Here is a 14,152-nt window from a genome sequence, read left to right as displayed (position 1 = left end):
TTCCAGCAGCCTCCAGGAAGTCTGGGACACAGAAAGCTCCAAGGCCACTGAAAGCAAGAGCAGATGCCTTCCATCCTGCTCACTTCCAGCCAGGCTGCAGGGCAGCAGATCCGATGCTTGGTTCCTTCTGTAGCTCTTTCCCAACTCCGCTCTCACCCAAAGCTGTTTGCACAGGGACAGATGAGCTGCCTCACCTCTGGGTGCTCAGCTGGTACCGAGCTGCCCGGGCATCGACATTGCGCACCAGCAGAGTCTGCTGGGTGCTGACCTTGACCTGACACTTGGAGAAGTCCAGCTGGGCAGGGAAGTCCAGCACAGCTCGGGCACCAATGGCCCGAATTGGCACAACAATCCTTTCCCTTGCAGTGAGGCACACCAGCTCATGGCAATAATCCTGCAGGAAAAGAAACTGGCTCAGCACAGGACATTTAGTTCCATCCCCATGGCAGAAGAAAAACCATTTCCTATACCCCTTCAAGGCCATCAATTTACCTATTGCACCCTCAAATGAACACGAAGTTCTACTACTATGTCACATTTTAAAGGCACCAGTGCACTTTGCAAAATCTGTCTCAGTGGCATTCAGCTCTTGTGTCACTTGGGTCATACAGATAACAGCCCTAGGCCACCATCATTTTTACTCTAAACTTTAATGATGTTAAAGAATTCCTAAGCCCCTTCTAAGCAACATGGAGCTGGGGAACACAGGACATTGCTCTTTAGGCTTCTGTATTCCCACTTTCTGAGAATAGGACAAAGTGTTCAACTGACTCTAAGCAGCAAAAGGAAGAGGAGAAAACAGCTGCACCCAAAGACATCCTGCACCTCTGGCTTGGTGCAGAAACATCGGTTGGCTCACAACTCCCCTCTAACTTTGCCTGTCCAACCAAGTCAGGAGAACAGTGCTAAGAGGTAGCAGGATGCTGTTGGAAAGGGCCTCTCTTTGTTTCCCTGCCAGGCTTCCTCCCTTCCATGCCATGCCCTCAACCCTTCTGTATGAACAAGCCTCCAGATCAGAACATGAACCCTCCAGATCCCAGCACTGAGATCAGACTTGCCAGGGCCTCAGCACTGCTGTTCAAACCTCCCCACAAAAGCAGCTTTGGCACAGAATGGGTGCCAGCTGACAGAGCAAGCACAGCGACAGGCATGAAGACAGAGCCCCAGCAGTGTCACTGCCACGGGCTCTGGGCTCACAGCTCTGCCTGCAGCTTGTACCTGCCCTACACCAGCTCCTTCAGGCAGGTGTCCAAGTCCCCTGCAGCTCAGAAACCTCCTGCTGACCAAGGGCACCCAGAGCCCAGTGTGCCTGTGCCAGGCCGGGCTCACGGGCACAGCACAGCCTCTGCCCTGGCCCTGCAGCTGTGCCATGCTCACTTGTGCTCTGGGACAGCACAGCTGCAAGGCTGCACAACAGAGGGGCTGAAAAAGCACCGGCTTTGCTCCAGCCTAGGGGCACGCAGGGAAGCTGTTGGCAGTCCAGGAAGGAGGAAAGCTCTCTGACCTCTTTGTTCCTCTGGTGTTTTCCATCAGAATGATACCCCTTCCACTGGACCTAGAGATGGCCCAACATCTATCAACAGCCCTCTGTCATTTTCATCCTGTTTCCTGTGCATCTTCCCTTGGCAATGCTCAGGAATGTGCAGGGAGGGGAAGCAGAGCCTGTCAGGCCTGGCTGCAGTGCCTGCCAGCAGTGCCAAGGTGTGACTGGCTGCAGGCTGCCTGCCCACGCCTGGAGCCCAGCTCACAGCATGCAATGGGCTGGAGCCAGCGTGCAGGGAAAACAATGGCTGTGGAGATCATTGTGTGCTTTGGCTCCTCCAGCCTCACCTGGTTCTTGCTGGGGGTGAAGCGGATGCGCACAGGGGCAGAGGCGCCCGGCGGCACGGCACGGTACGCATCGCTGGAGCTCACCAGCTGGAAGTAAGGTGAGCTCTTCATGGAGACCTTCACCACGTGAAGAAACTGCAGCAAAGACATGAAATTATCATTTTGCCACTTGTGGAAACAGGACGAGAGGAGACCTGTCCATGCCCTGCTAACATCCCTCCCTTGACCCTTTTCCAAAGCACTTTCAGCTGAGCAGGCACAGGCACATCATTCACAAGGCTGAACTTGAATCCCTTCTCTCTGGCTCCAGCATTTGGCCAGGGCCATAGGGCAGTGCCTGCTGGGAAGGAAGGGCTGAGCAGGTCAGCACCAGCAGGATGGAGACACAGCACCTGAACCAAGTCACCTGCATATTCAACAAGGCCAAAAACCTGCTGGCTTCTGCCTGCACACAGGCATCAAGTTGTCATGTTCCAGAGGGGGAATGTGCTACCTAAAAGCAAACCAGCACATTACTGTGGGGCAAGGAAGAAATTCCCTTCCAGCAGATCAGGTTTGGGTAGGGACCTTCTGGGGATACAGTCAGGCAGGCAGAGCAGCAAGACAGGAGACCAAACACTGTGGTCTTACTGGGAATAAAAGCAAACCTGAAAAGCAAAAGAAGGAATGAACACAGCAAGACAATCCCTAAAACAAGGAGATGGCAAAGAGAATTTAAATGGGCAGTAAAGCAGCAAGGAAGAATCATAAAACCATGAGAGCAACCAGCTTGCCAAAAGTGACAGAAACACAGACAGGCGGTGTCTATTGACCATGGGGCTTCAGAGGCATTTTCTGCCTGGAGAAACAGGACCAGCGCTGACTGACAGTGTGGTTCCAGTATGCAAAGCCAATCTTGGCTCTCCAGGCCTTCCTGCTGCCTGTGCAGGCAAGCTGGGCTGCTGGGCATTCCTGCCTGCAGCCAGCAGGCCAGGTTCTGCCCTCTGGGGCTCACAGACAGAGCACACATGCATTTTCTAGCACACTGATATCATCAACCCCTGAGCACCAAAATGCTCTCCAAAAGTCTAAACCAGATGATTTGGACTCCCTCCTGTCTCCTCCCACCAGCCCACTCTTGGCACAAGCCTCACTTGAGAAAATGTTTCCCTGACTGAAATTCAAATGGTCTCAAGTTTTCCTCTTTACAGTGGAACACAACTGACAGTTTTCAACTGTTTCCCTCTCAGCTCTCTTGGGAAACTGCAAAACAATCCCAATTTCTTCAGCTGAAGGTGGAAACCTCCAGGAGCACATGGCTTTGGATGTGCTGTGCTTCTGCAAAGGGAAAGCAGCGCACCGTGTTGCTTTTGGAAAAGCTGAGCAGAGCTGGATGAAGCTGAGCAGGAGCCTCAAGTGGCACCTAAAGGCCTCTCACTGCTTCTGCTCCATCACTCTGATTGCAGGGCTCTTGCAGAACACGGTTCCTGCAGGGCCAATGCCATTAGTGAGAAGTGATTCCAGCATAAAGTGCAGAAGGCTCAGCCCCTGAGCTTTGCCTGTGAGCTGCACAAAGGGAGCCAAACTGGCTGAGAGAGGCAGAGATTCCTACCAGGAGCCAAGATTAACCAAGGACACACAGGGTGTGCTATAGACCCAAGGCCAAGCATGAGAGCAGGTAAGAACTGTACAGCCCTCAACATTCCTGTCAATCCAGAGCTTTCAAGAGAAGGAAACTCCTTTGGGATAGACACCATCAACACCTGGCCAAAATCTGGGGACAATTCCCAGCACAGGAAGATTTCCACCATCTTGCAGAAGAAGGTGCTGAGACATTTTCTTCTGCATGTGCTGCAGCACATAACTTGCTTTGCTCTACACTGAGGGAATGACAGCACTCTCCTCTTCCAGCAGAGTGTTAAAGCTTCGCGTGCCAGCACTTACCTTGTCCTTATTCATGAGAGACAGCACCATTTCAGAGACCTCCTGAGCGACGAAGTTCTGAAATACCAGCTCTGGTGGGGAAACCCCAAACCAGCTCTGTTTCGGGGCAGCTGACGGCAGCTGGAGAGGAGAGAGAGCAGGGAGAGCTTCAGCTGCTGGGAGGAAGGTTCATGCAGGAGAATCTTCCACTGATCCCCAGTGAAGTACAGACTCTGGGGGAGCACGTCTGCCCGGCCCACACTGGGCAAACAGTGGCTCACCCACCTCTGCTCTGAGCTGATCCACAGCTGCTGGGCCACACAGAGCAGGCTCAAGCCAAGCTGCTCTTCTGGCATGGATTTCTCCAGGTTTCTTTCTCCAGAATGCCAGGCAGCATTTTCCTAAAACACAGCCCTGTGCCCATGTGGTCACAGAGCTCTGGGGCACTGACTGAGCACTCATGGAGTAAGTAAAACCCATGAATTTACAGGAGACTCCATGGGAAAGGATTTGGGATGTCTTTTACTCTGAGACAGGGAAACCGAGGCCCACACAACTGCAAATATCTTTTTTGCTCTACAACTTAGACATCTGTAAGAAGAGCACAGGACCAGAGGAGGTGTGAGAGATGAGGTAACACTTGGCTGAAGCCAAAAGTTTATTAAGCAAAAGAATGGAATTTGTTGGTTCTGTGTGTTATTTGTGGTTTGCATTTGTTCAGGTTGGTTTGTTGAGTGTCACAGTGAGAGGGACAGGGTTGAAGACCTGACCAAAAGGAAGGAGGACGAGAAGGGAGGGGACAGAAAAGTTGGTGCTCAGTAGAGAATGGAAGCTCCTGAGTAGCCATCCAATGGCAAAGGGCACAGGGACCGCCCCAGCCGGGTACAAAGGGGATACAAAGATTGCCAGTTTCTCAGAGTGCGCGTGTGTGTGCTTGGCTCTCAGGGAGGGAGACATCCCCAGCTCAGCTGAATCCTTACTAAGAAACACTTTTCTTTTGCTTTGATGATTTTGTTCCTTTTCATTGTATTTAAAAGTTAGTGTGTTCCAAAGAGAGGAAAAGGCAAAAATAAAAAGACAAATGAGCTGAAAATAAAAAGACAAGTGAGGTGAATGCTGAATGAGGATAAGGTTCAGTTATTTTCTCAGCAACTTGCGTAAAAGTAGAGTTGGTATCTCCTTTTTCAATGGCCTTTAAATGGGTGCTTTCTTGTCATTACTGCGATCTTATTTCATGCCATTCTAGAGGCACGTCTGGAATGACACAACAACAGCAAATGCTTCTGGAGCAGAGACATTGCTTGGAGAAAACTCTGCCCTGCTTTCTCTGCCTTCTCCAGCCACACTGCTGTCACTGCAGAGATGCAAGCAGCTCTCCTCTGTGACTTCACAGCAGACACATTCTGCTGAAGGGAGTGGCTGCAGCACACTGTCCCTTAGCTGTGCCCTTCCCTGAGGTGTTCCCAAGGCTCCTCTCCAGGACAATCCTTTACCTGGATTGTGTTCTGTGTCTCTTGCTGCCAATTTCCTGCTCAACAGCCCACCTCAGTCACTTACCCGTTTGGACTGTGCTTTATACCGAGCTAGTCCTGCCAGAAAAGCAGCTTTAAACACACCTCTGAGTAGGCACTGATCCAGATAAAGCACATCCATTCCCCTCTGCCCAGGGCCAGTCCCCTGGACATCTGGCAGCCTGCAAAATCTAACACCCCATCAGGGTCCAACACATTGTTCCAGCCCAAAGCAGTAATGCAATTTGTTGTGTTCAATCTGAAGTAATTCCTGCAGATCCTTGGCCTTCAAAGGCCAACGCTGCCACTCTGCAGGGAATCCTGTGATCCCGAGCATTTGATGGTGACCACACCAAAGCAAGAGGTGGCTCCTTCAGCAGGAGAATGGCAAAGGGCAATTTTGTGCCTTTGTGTCCCCAGCCTTCCTCCCATTGTTTTAGCAATGGCAGCTGCACTCCAGCACACCCCAGCAGCTTCAGCAGAGGGTATTTGTGTTGGCTTAGTGCAGATCAGGACTCCCAGTCCACCACTCCCAGCACCTTGCAATGACAGCAGGACCTGGACACTGAGGTATTTTGCTGGAGGCAAGCCTGTCACAAACACACACCCTCTTCAAACTTCATGTGAAACAGAAAGGAAAAGAGCAGGAAAAGGCTACCTTTGGGCGAGTCTCACTCCTGCCTAGAAATGGGCCAATTCTGGGCAGGATACCTTCCCCAGTGCTGGCCTCCTTCTTCCTGCTGAGAAACTTCTCCCTCTGGAACTTAGAGGGAAGCAGCTGAAAGGCAAAAGTAAACCAGCTAGAGCCTCAGAGTTGTGCTTGTTCAGAAAGGCTTTTCGTGAACAAGTGGCACTGCTGAATAACTTGTGATCACAGCCACTAGGACATTCCTGGAAGCCCTGGGAGTTTCCTGCTGAAATACTTAGCATCAGTGAATTAATAATACAGAGTGGAACACATATACTCCAGCCATATGGCTCTGTCCCATTGGCTTCTCCATGATTGCATGGGACATGGTTGGGGATTTCTGCTCTTTGGGCATTTGTTTCCTCTTACGTTTCGTTGGATTGAGGCAGTGTCCTTTCCAGAGAATGGGGAGGAGCTCTCAGAACTGCCTGAACTCCATCCCTGCACAACGCTCAGAACTCACAGCAAGGAGAGATCGCTGCTGGATGAGTCCAAGAGATGCAAGAAAGGAACACTGTACCAAGAGTGAGGTGCACAGGAATGTGTCTAGGTTTTAGTTCTCCCTGTTAATTGTTTTCTCTGTCTGGGCTGACAGAGCCCTCCACAGAAGAAAACAGAGGTATCTCCTTGACAGAGCCTCAGCAGTGGGGCATCTTCAGCCAAGTGAGCTGCAGACAGCAAGGGACCTTTGTGGCCCTGGCTCCAGCGCTGCCTGCAGGGCTGCATCTGTGCCCACACAGGAGCTGGGAGAGAACAGCTGCTTTGGAAGCTCTTCCAGCTGGGACCAGCCGTGGCTCTCAAGGCTTTGGGCAGAGTTTGAGCTTCCCCCCCCGGCACATGCCCAGGTGCCCAAGGTCAGGATGGTCAGAGCAGCACAGGTGAGTGCCCAGCCTGACAGAAGGAATTCCTGTGGCAAAGGGAAAGGGACAGAACTCATGCTCAGGCCTTCAGCTGTACATTGGTTTCACTCGGCTCTGCTGGCACAGACAGGCAAGACACAGCTGAAGCATCCTGCTACCTCTTAGCACTGTTCTTCTCCTGACTTGGTTGGACGGGCAAAGTTAGAGGGGAGTTGTGAGCCAACCGATGTTTCTGCACCAAGCCAGAGGTGCAGGATGTCTTTGGGTGCAGCTGTTTTCTCCTCTTCCTTTTGCTGCTTAGAGTCAGTTGAACACTTTGTCCTATTCTCAGACAGTGGGAATACAGAAGCCTAAAGAGCAATGTCCTGTGTTCCCCAGCTCCATGTTGCTTAGAAGGGGCTTAGGAATTCTTTAACATCATTAAAGTTTAGAGTAAAAATGATGGTGGCCTAGGGTTGTTATCTGTATGACCCAAGTGACACAAGAGCTGAATGCCACTGAGACAGATTTTGCAAAGTGCACTGGTGCCTTTAAAATGTGACATAGTAGTAGAACTTCGTGTTCATTTGAGGGTGCAATAGGTAAATTGATGGCCTTGAAGGGGTATAGGAAATGGTTTTTCTTCTGCCATGGGGATGGCACTAAATGTCCTGTGCTGAGCCAGTTTCTTTTCCTGCAGGATTATTGCCACGAGCTGGTGTGCCTCACTGCAAGGGAAAGGATCGTTGTGCCAATTCGGGCCATTGGTGCCCGAGCTGTGCTGGACTTCCCTGCCCAGCTGGACTTCTCCAAGTGTCAGGTCAAGGTCAGCACCCAGCATACTCGGCTGGTGCGCAATGTCGGTGCCCGGGCAGCTCGGTACCAGCTGAGCACCCAGAGGTGAGGCAGCTCATCTGTCCCTGTGCAAACAGCTTTGGGTGAGAGCGGAGTTGGGAAAGAGCTACAGAAGGAACCAAGCATCGGATCTGCTGCCCTGCAGCCTGGCTGGAAGTGAGCAGGATGGAAGGCATCTGCTCTTGCTTTCAGTGGCCTTGGAGCTTTCTGTGTCCCAGACTTCCTGGAGGCTGCTGGAACATGTTGGGAGCTGGCTTGCACCCTGCTGAGCACAAGCAGCTTCGGAAATGCTTCCTCAGCACTGTCAGCCAAACAGAGCCATTCTCTGGGAGGCCACAGGCACGTGGCTTTGCAGTGCTCCTGGAGGAGACCTCTGGAAATCATCTGAGCAAACACACTGCTCAAAGCAAGAGCAGTGTCTGGGGGTTGCAAGGTGCCATTGGGAGACATGGACCTGTCTTTAGATGCCATACAAGGAAACAAACATGTCAATGGACCTAGTTATAAAAGCAGAAGAAAACCACCTTTTAAAACCCCTCCATACCTTATCTTTACTGCCTGTCAGGTGCAGTAGTGATTCATTGAGAGGATGGATCTAACAGGATAAGAAGTGTCTTCAAGAGCAGCTCACAATTAACAGAGAAAAGCCCAAAATTTAGCTTTTCAGGCCTATCTCTTGGCAGTGATTTTCCTTTGGTTCTTACAGTGTCAGGGATGTCTCCTTCACAGCTCTTCTAGCTGTGGGCTCAGGGAGCAGTTTAGTGATGTTGGCTGAAATTCAGAGGAGTTAAGTTTAGCTGTGGAGCTTGTGTCTCTGGGTCTTGGGGAGCCAGGTGTGTGTGAGAGATGAGTGCTACAGCAGGAACAGAGGAGTCTGGTGGGTACAGCCCAGGGATGGAGGAGATGCGGGGGCTGATTTGCACTCAGTTTTCCAGTCCTGACAGCTGAGTCCTGAACTTGGCTGGATCCTCTTCTCCTGATAATTTGAAAAGAAGAAGACACCTTCTTTCTCAGGCAAGCCCTGAAGTCATCCCTGGAATGTTATTCCCATCCTGCCACCTGAAGGCAGGAGCATGTAACATGGGGCAGGAGTGGGAAGGGAATGGAATGGAAGGTAGTGCTGAAGCGTGGCCAGGGATTCCCCTAACTGGCAGCTTCTCTATTGCGGTGAAATTTCTGGCCAAAGACTAAGAACAGAATGCTGTGCCTTGCCCCCAGCAGGCCCTGATCCCCCCAGCCCCAGCAGAGCTGCAGCCGTGCTGGCATCAGCCCCGGGGCAGATGCAGGAGCACGAGCACTGATCTGGCTCTGGGGCTGCTGGGGCCTTGTCTTTCCTCCCCTGCCTCCAAAGTCTCACGTCCAGCACATGAACATTGCTGGCCCAAGGCTTCTCCATCAGCCAGCAGTGATGTTCTCACCAGTGGCAATGGGAACAGGCCAGCCCATAATTACAGCAAGAGGTCCTTAATGAGCAGAACCTGAAGTGAGTTCATCAGCTGTTACTACTGACATGAACAAAGTTCAGCTTGGCGGATGTTCTCTTTGTTTTTGTGTGTGATGCATTCATCAGCAAAGTCCCCAGAACACATCTGAAGTGACAGATTGACCAGCAACAAAGCACCAAGGCCAGGAACTTTTGTTTCCTCGCTGGGGCTGTAGAAGGGCACAAAGCCCAGCAGCTGCTGGGCAGAAGCACATTTCCCCTGAGCTGTCCCTGAGCATCAAAGCACAGAGTCTTGTGTTTGTCAGGCAAGAGCTGTTTACCTGGTGACTAAATCCTGATTGCTCCTGTTAAATCCAAAGTGCACCAACACATCTGCATCATTATTTCCAACACATTGCACAGAGTTTCTCTGCTGGGCCAAGCAAACAGTTACCAGCCTGCATGACAGCCCAGAGTCCCAGACTGCATTGCTGGTAAACACACAGAAACCTCCTGTTCTGCCTCCTTGATGTGCTCCTGCTCATGGTGCTTCATTTAGCTGGGATTGGACCCTTCAGACTGTAAATGGCATCATCCTATTGGGTTTCCATGTCACTGTATTGCTCTAATCTGCATTTGCACTCTTTCAGAGTTTTGATTGCTCCTTTTCTTAGAGCAGCTTTCATTGAAATGCTTAGAAAAGTTGCCCCTTTTAGGCTAAATCATGATGATTTCAAGGTAAAATAAACCAAAGAAGCACACTGCAAATTCAACAGGAACTATTCCTTGGTCTTCAGGGAAAAGTTCCTTCTCCTTGTCTGATTCCTAGGGTGTAATCTCCCAGGACAGGGAGTGCCCTAACATTTTCATCTCTTGAGATGAGTTTTATAGGCAGCAGGAAAAGAGAAATTCCTGAGGCAGTCAGTGCATGCAAATAGCTCTGAACCCTCTCTGTGCTTTTCACAAACCATTCTCTGATGGGATTGCTGGCAGTGGGAGCCTTGAGGCTCATTGCAGAGAGCTGGATGCAGAGTATGGGGAGCAGAGGTCATTTGACCTCCAGGATCTTGTGAGGGCTGGATCTTGTCAGCAGTGGCTCGGTGGCTGTTTGTGATCCTGTCTGTTCTGTCTCTTGTGCTGCCTGTGCCTGGTTTGCTCCCTGCTTGGCCAAGGGTGCTGCAGGGAGCTGCAGTGCAGCAGGAATCTCATGGCCAGGTGTCCCCCAGGCCTGACCCCTCTCTCTGTGTGTCAGTCCTTTCTCCGTGGTGCATGCCACAGGAGCTCTGGGCGCTGGTGACACCGTGCAGGTGACAGTGGCATTTCACCCGCTGGCCAGCGGTGCCCATTGCAGCTCCCTGGCCGTGTGCTGCAGCTCAGGTGAGTGCTGGGCCCTGCAGGGCACAGGACAGTTCTGCACATGGCTGCCTGCTGTCCATCCCCTGCATTCCCTCCAGAGGTGCCTGCCCTGTTCACCTTTACCCCAAAGCAAACTGAGAACTCCTTGGTGTTTAGGGGCTTGAGAAAGGCAAAGATTTTTGACTGCTGTTTTGCTGGGACTTGCTGAGTGGAGGAAGGAGGAACTCTGATTCTCCACTACCATGTGGCTATGCCTGGGTGAAGTTTTATTTGATTCCTGGGCAGTGCTGTAGGTGAGGTCTCCATCAGACTCTCTCCAATGCAATGGGTTTCTTGCACACCTCTGTCCCATATGCTGCTTCTCCACTGGCTTGCCAAGGACCCTTTCTCTATGTGGCCCTTACACATAGATGTAGTTTCTGCCTAATAACATTTTCAGGCCCTCAAGTTCCTTTTTTGTGTCGAATCAAAACAAATTTTTCCCTGTCCCCATTTCCCAGGCTGTTCAAGCTGTTACAAACCTCTCACATCTATCTCCCATTTGATTTCTAGACTGAGGGATCCCATTCAGTCTTAATGTAGAAACTGCTCGGTACTCACTAATCTTTCCTTTGTCCCTTTCTTATTTGATTTGCAATGCTCCAGCTTGGTTTTTCAGATCAGAACAGTATAAAATATTTAAAGACTGATGTGGCTGTGGGTTTGGACAGGGAGATGATTTTTATGGTGCTCATTCTGTAGTGGTTTGTCACATTGCAGAGCCAGGCTGGTTGTGTTTCCTCACCTGTGTCCCCTCCTGCTGTGGGCTGTCACTTCACTTGTTCCTCTGGGCCTCCTTTTGCTGCCCACCTGCCCCCAGGCATATTTGCTGGTCAGCAAGAAGGGATCCAAGGGATCAGGAGAGACAGGAGTCTCCTGGGATGCCCGGCGAGAGCCTGGGCAAGGCAGGACTGAGCAGGGCTCCTCAGCCCTGTCACCTGAAGGACTTGGATGCAGAAATCCTGGTGATCTGAGTGGGTCACTGGAGCACATGGACCAATCTCCCTGTCCATCCTGTCACCTTGGGGCCAAATCTCTACAAACACCCTCAGAAATAAGGTGTTTGAGGAGGTGCCCAGGACATCCTCACGCTGTACACACAGAGCTGAAGGATGTGATCAATTGAGTGGTCAGCTGCCTAATGGCCAGGAGGTGCCAAACTGTTTGGGTCACTGGTGTCCTCTGCCTGCCCTGCAATTCATAACCACCATTTCTCTCACCTCTTATTTCTTCTCCCTGGTACCTCTGCCACTACTTCAGCTTCTCAAATATTTTTTTCTGTTTCTCCTCCCCTCTGGAAGTTGCCAGATCTTCTCTTCTCTTCCCAAGGAAGTGATGTGGGCTCATTTTCTTTCTCCAGTCTTCACACCTGGTTTGTTCCTTCCATGTGCTGGAAGATGCATTGGCACATGGATGTCGAGAAAACATCAGAGAGTGAACCAAGTCATTTACACCAAGAGAGATTAGATTATGTTATCACTGGGTTGTTTAGAATCATGGAATCAGAGAATCCTTAAAGTTGGGAAAGACCTTCACAATAATCAATTCCAACCATCAACCACACCATCACTATGTTCACCACTAAACCACATCCCAAGTCCCGCATCAACATGTCTTCTGAGCTCTTCCAGGGATGGTGATTCTACCAGTGCCCTGGGCAACCTGTTCCAATGCTTTACAACCTTTTCCAAGAAGAAATGTTCCCTAATTTCCAATCTAAACCTCTCCTGGTGCAAGTTGAGACCTTTTCCTCTTGTCCTGTCCCTGTTCCCATGGGAGCAGAGCCCCACCTGGCTCCACCCTCCTGTCAGAGACTTGTGGAGAGCCATGAGGCTCCCCCTGAGCCTCCTTTTCTCCAGGCTGAAACCTGGGGAAAGTCCAACCCACAGTGTGAGTTGATTCAGAGGAACCAACAAATCTGTTTTAGGTACTGGTAAATGATGCTGGCTGTTCTTAGTAGTAAAAACCAGAAAACAAACGAGATATGCCCAGGAGCTCAGTGTGGTGAGTTGTGCTAGGAAAGAGCCCACTCCAGACTCCAATGGCACAAGCATCAGCACCAGATTTTGCCTGGGATAACCTCTGTGAATTCCTCCCTCAACTTAGGCAGCTGAAATAATAACTGATCCACATGAACCAAATCTTGACAGTGGGTACATTTTTTCCCTACTGTCTCCAAACAAAAATCAAACATAAACAGTGAGAAATTATTTCATCTCTACTAATGAGTGGCAGCATGAGAACTCAGCAATATGTTAAGAGAAAATCTCCCTGGTACACTGAATTACACTTTTCCTGGAGTGAAGCAAGAACCCCTGTGATTGAAAAACTCCCTTTCCAGACTCAGAGATTGTTTTTATAAAGTATTAAAAAAAAGTATAATGTTCCAAAACTCAGCCAGGAAAGCAGCGGTAATAATTCTTCCCTAATGCCTCTGAAATTAAGCTACACTTAGACTGATTTTTTTCAATTTGGAGTGTATGTATACACAATATTGCTAACATATCCCTGCAGTAGATGTGTGCAGTGTGTGCTGCACTGCCCAGCTGCTGGCTCTGTCACACCAGAAACTGCTGCTCCATCCCCACGGGCTGCAGGCCCCCATGGACAGGGCTGGGGCGTGGGGACTGCTCCCCTGCACGGCCTCCCCTTCACATCCCTGCCAGAGCCATGGGCAGCTGCCTGTGGCCACCGAGTGCACTCAGGAACTGACCAGTGCTGCTGGAGGCCTTGGTGCTGAGCCCCTGAATCATCTCTCACTCGGACATGCTGACAAACAAAGGAGGAACAGGGCCTCAGTGGCCCGAAGAGCTGCCCACAGAACCAGCAGGACCTGGACCAGTGGGATTGCAGAAGCGGCGCGGGGAGAACATCCAGGCAGGCTGCCAGGGGCTGAGGCTGGGGCAATGGAAAATCTGCAGTGGGAAGGAAGCAACACAGCATCTGGTATTTTGAAACACAGCTAGAGTTTTCCTGTGCATTCTGACTATGAGTCACCAATGGTAGGCTGTGAAATTCCTAATACCTGTCTGGCCCTTGGGGCTGAGCTGTGGGATGAAGCTGTGGGAGGAGACCTGGGAGAGATCCTAGAGTGAGCCAGGGGCCCTCATGTCAGAGCAGAACCCGGAACAGCGGGAAGGGATCCATGGCAGCCTCGCTGCCCCGCTGCTGCTTCCATGCCCTGCAGGGCTGTTTCCCAGCCTGGCCTGGCTGCAGCTTCTCCCCAGCCTCTGCAGGAAGGCATTGGGTATCAGCTGCCACGCAGCCCAAACTCACCAGGGATCCCCTGCATTTTCCAGGTCCCCAGTAACATCCTGAGGTGTGGCTGCTTGGAGGAGGGAGGGCCATAGCCAGCCCCAAAGGCCTGGGGGGATCAGGATTTTCCTGATCATAACTCATGTCTTGGAAGAGTATTGCCTCCTGAAGAGGCCACCTCCTGGATGTGCAATGATTCCATCTGATCCAGCTGTGCCTCTTCCTTTCTCAAGGGATGGACAGAGGGGCTCTATGGAAGGTGGCATTTCCTGCAGGAAGGGAGGCGATGCCAGGCACAGTCACAGGAGGTAATTGCTGTGCCTCTGGGCCTGAGCCCTGCTGAGGCTTGAGCTGCCCTCTCTGCTGCTTGGCACTGCGGGCACAGCCCAGAGGAATTGTCCCGAGCAGGCTCATGGCACTCGGGTACTGAGCTGTCCTGCTGGGCTCCCTCCCT

Source organism: Melozone crissalis, unplaced genomic scaffold (assembly GCF_028551555.1).
Source record: "Melozone crissalis strain CALT ecotype California unplaced genomic scaffold, PUWL_Pcris_2 ptg000093l_1, whole genome shotgun sequence".
Classification (NCBI taxonomy): Eukaryota; Metazoa; Chordata; class Aves; order Passeriformes; family Passerellidae; genus Melozone; species Melozone crissalis.
The sequence above is the reverse complement of the archived record's forward strand: the minus strand, read 5'-3'. Positions refer to the sequence as shown.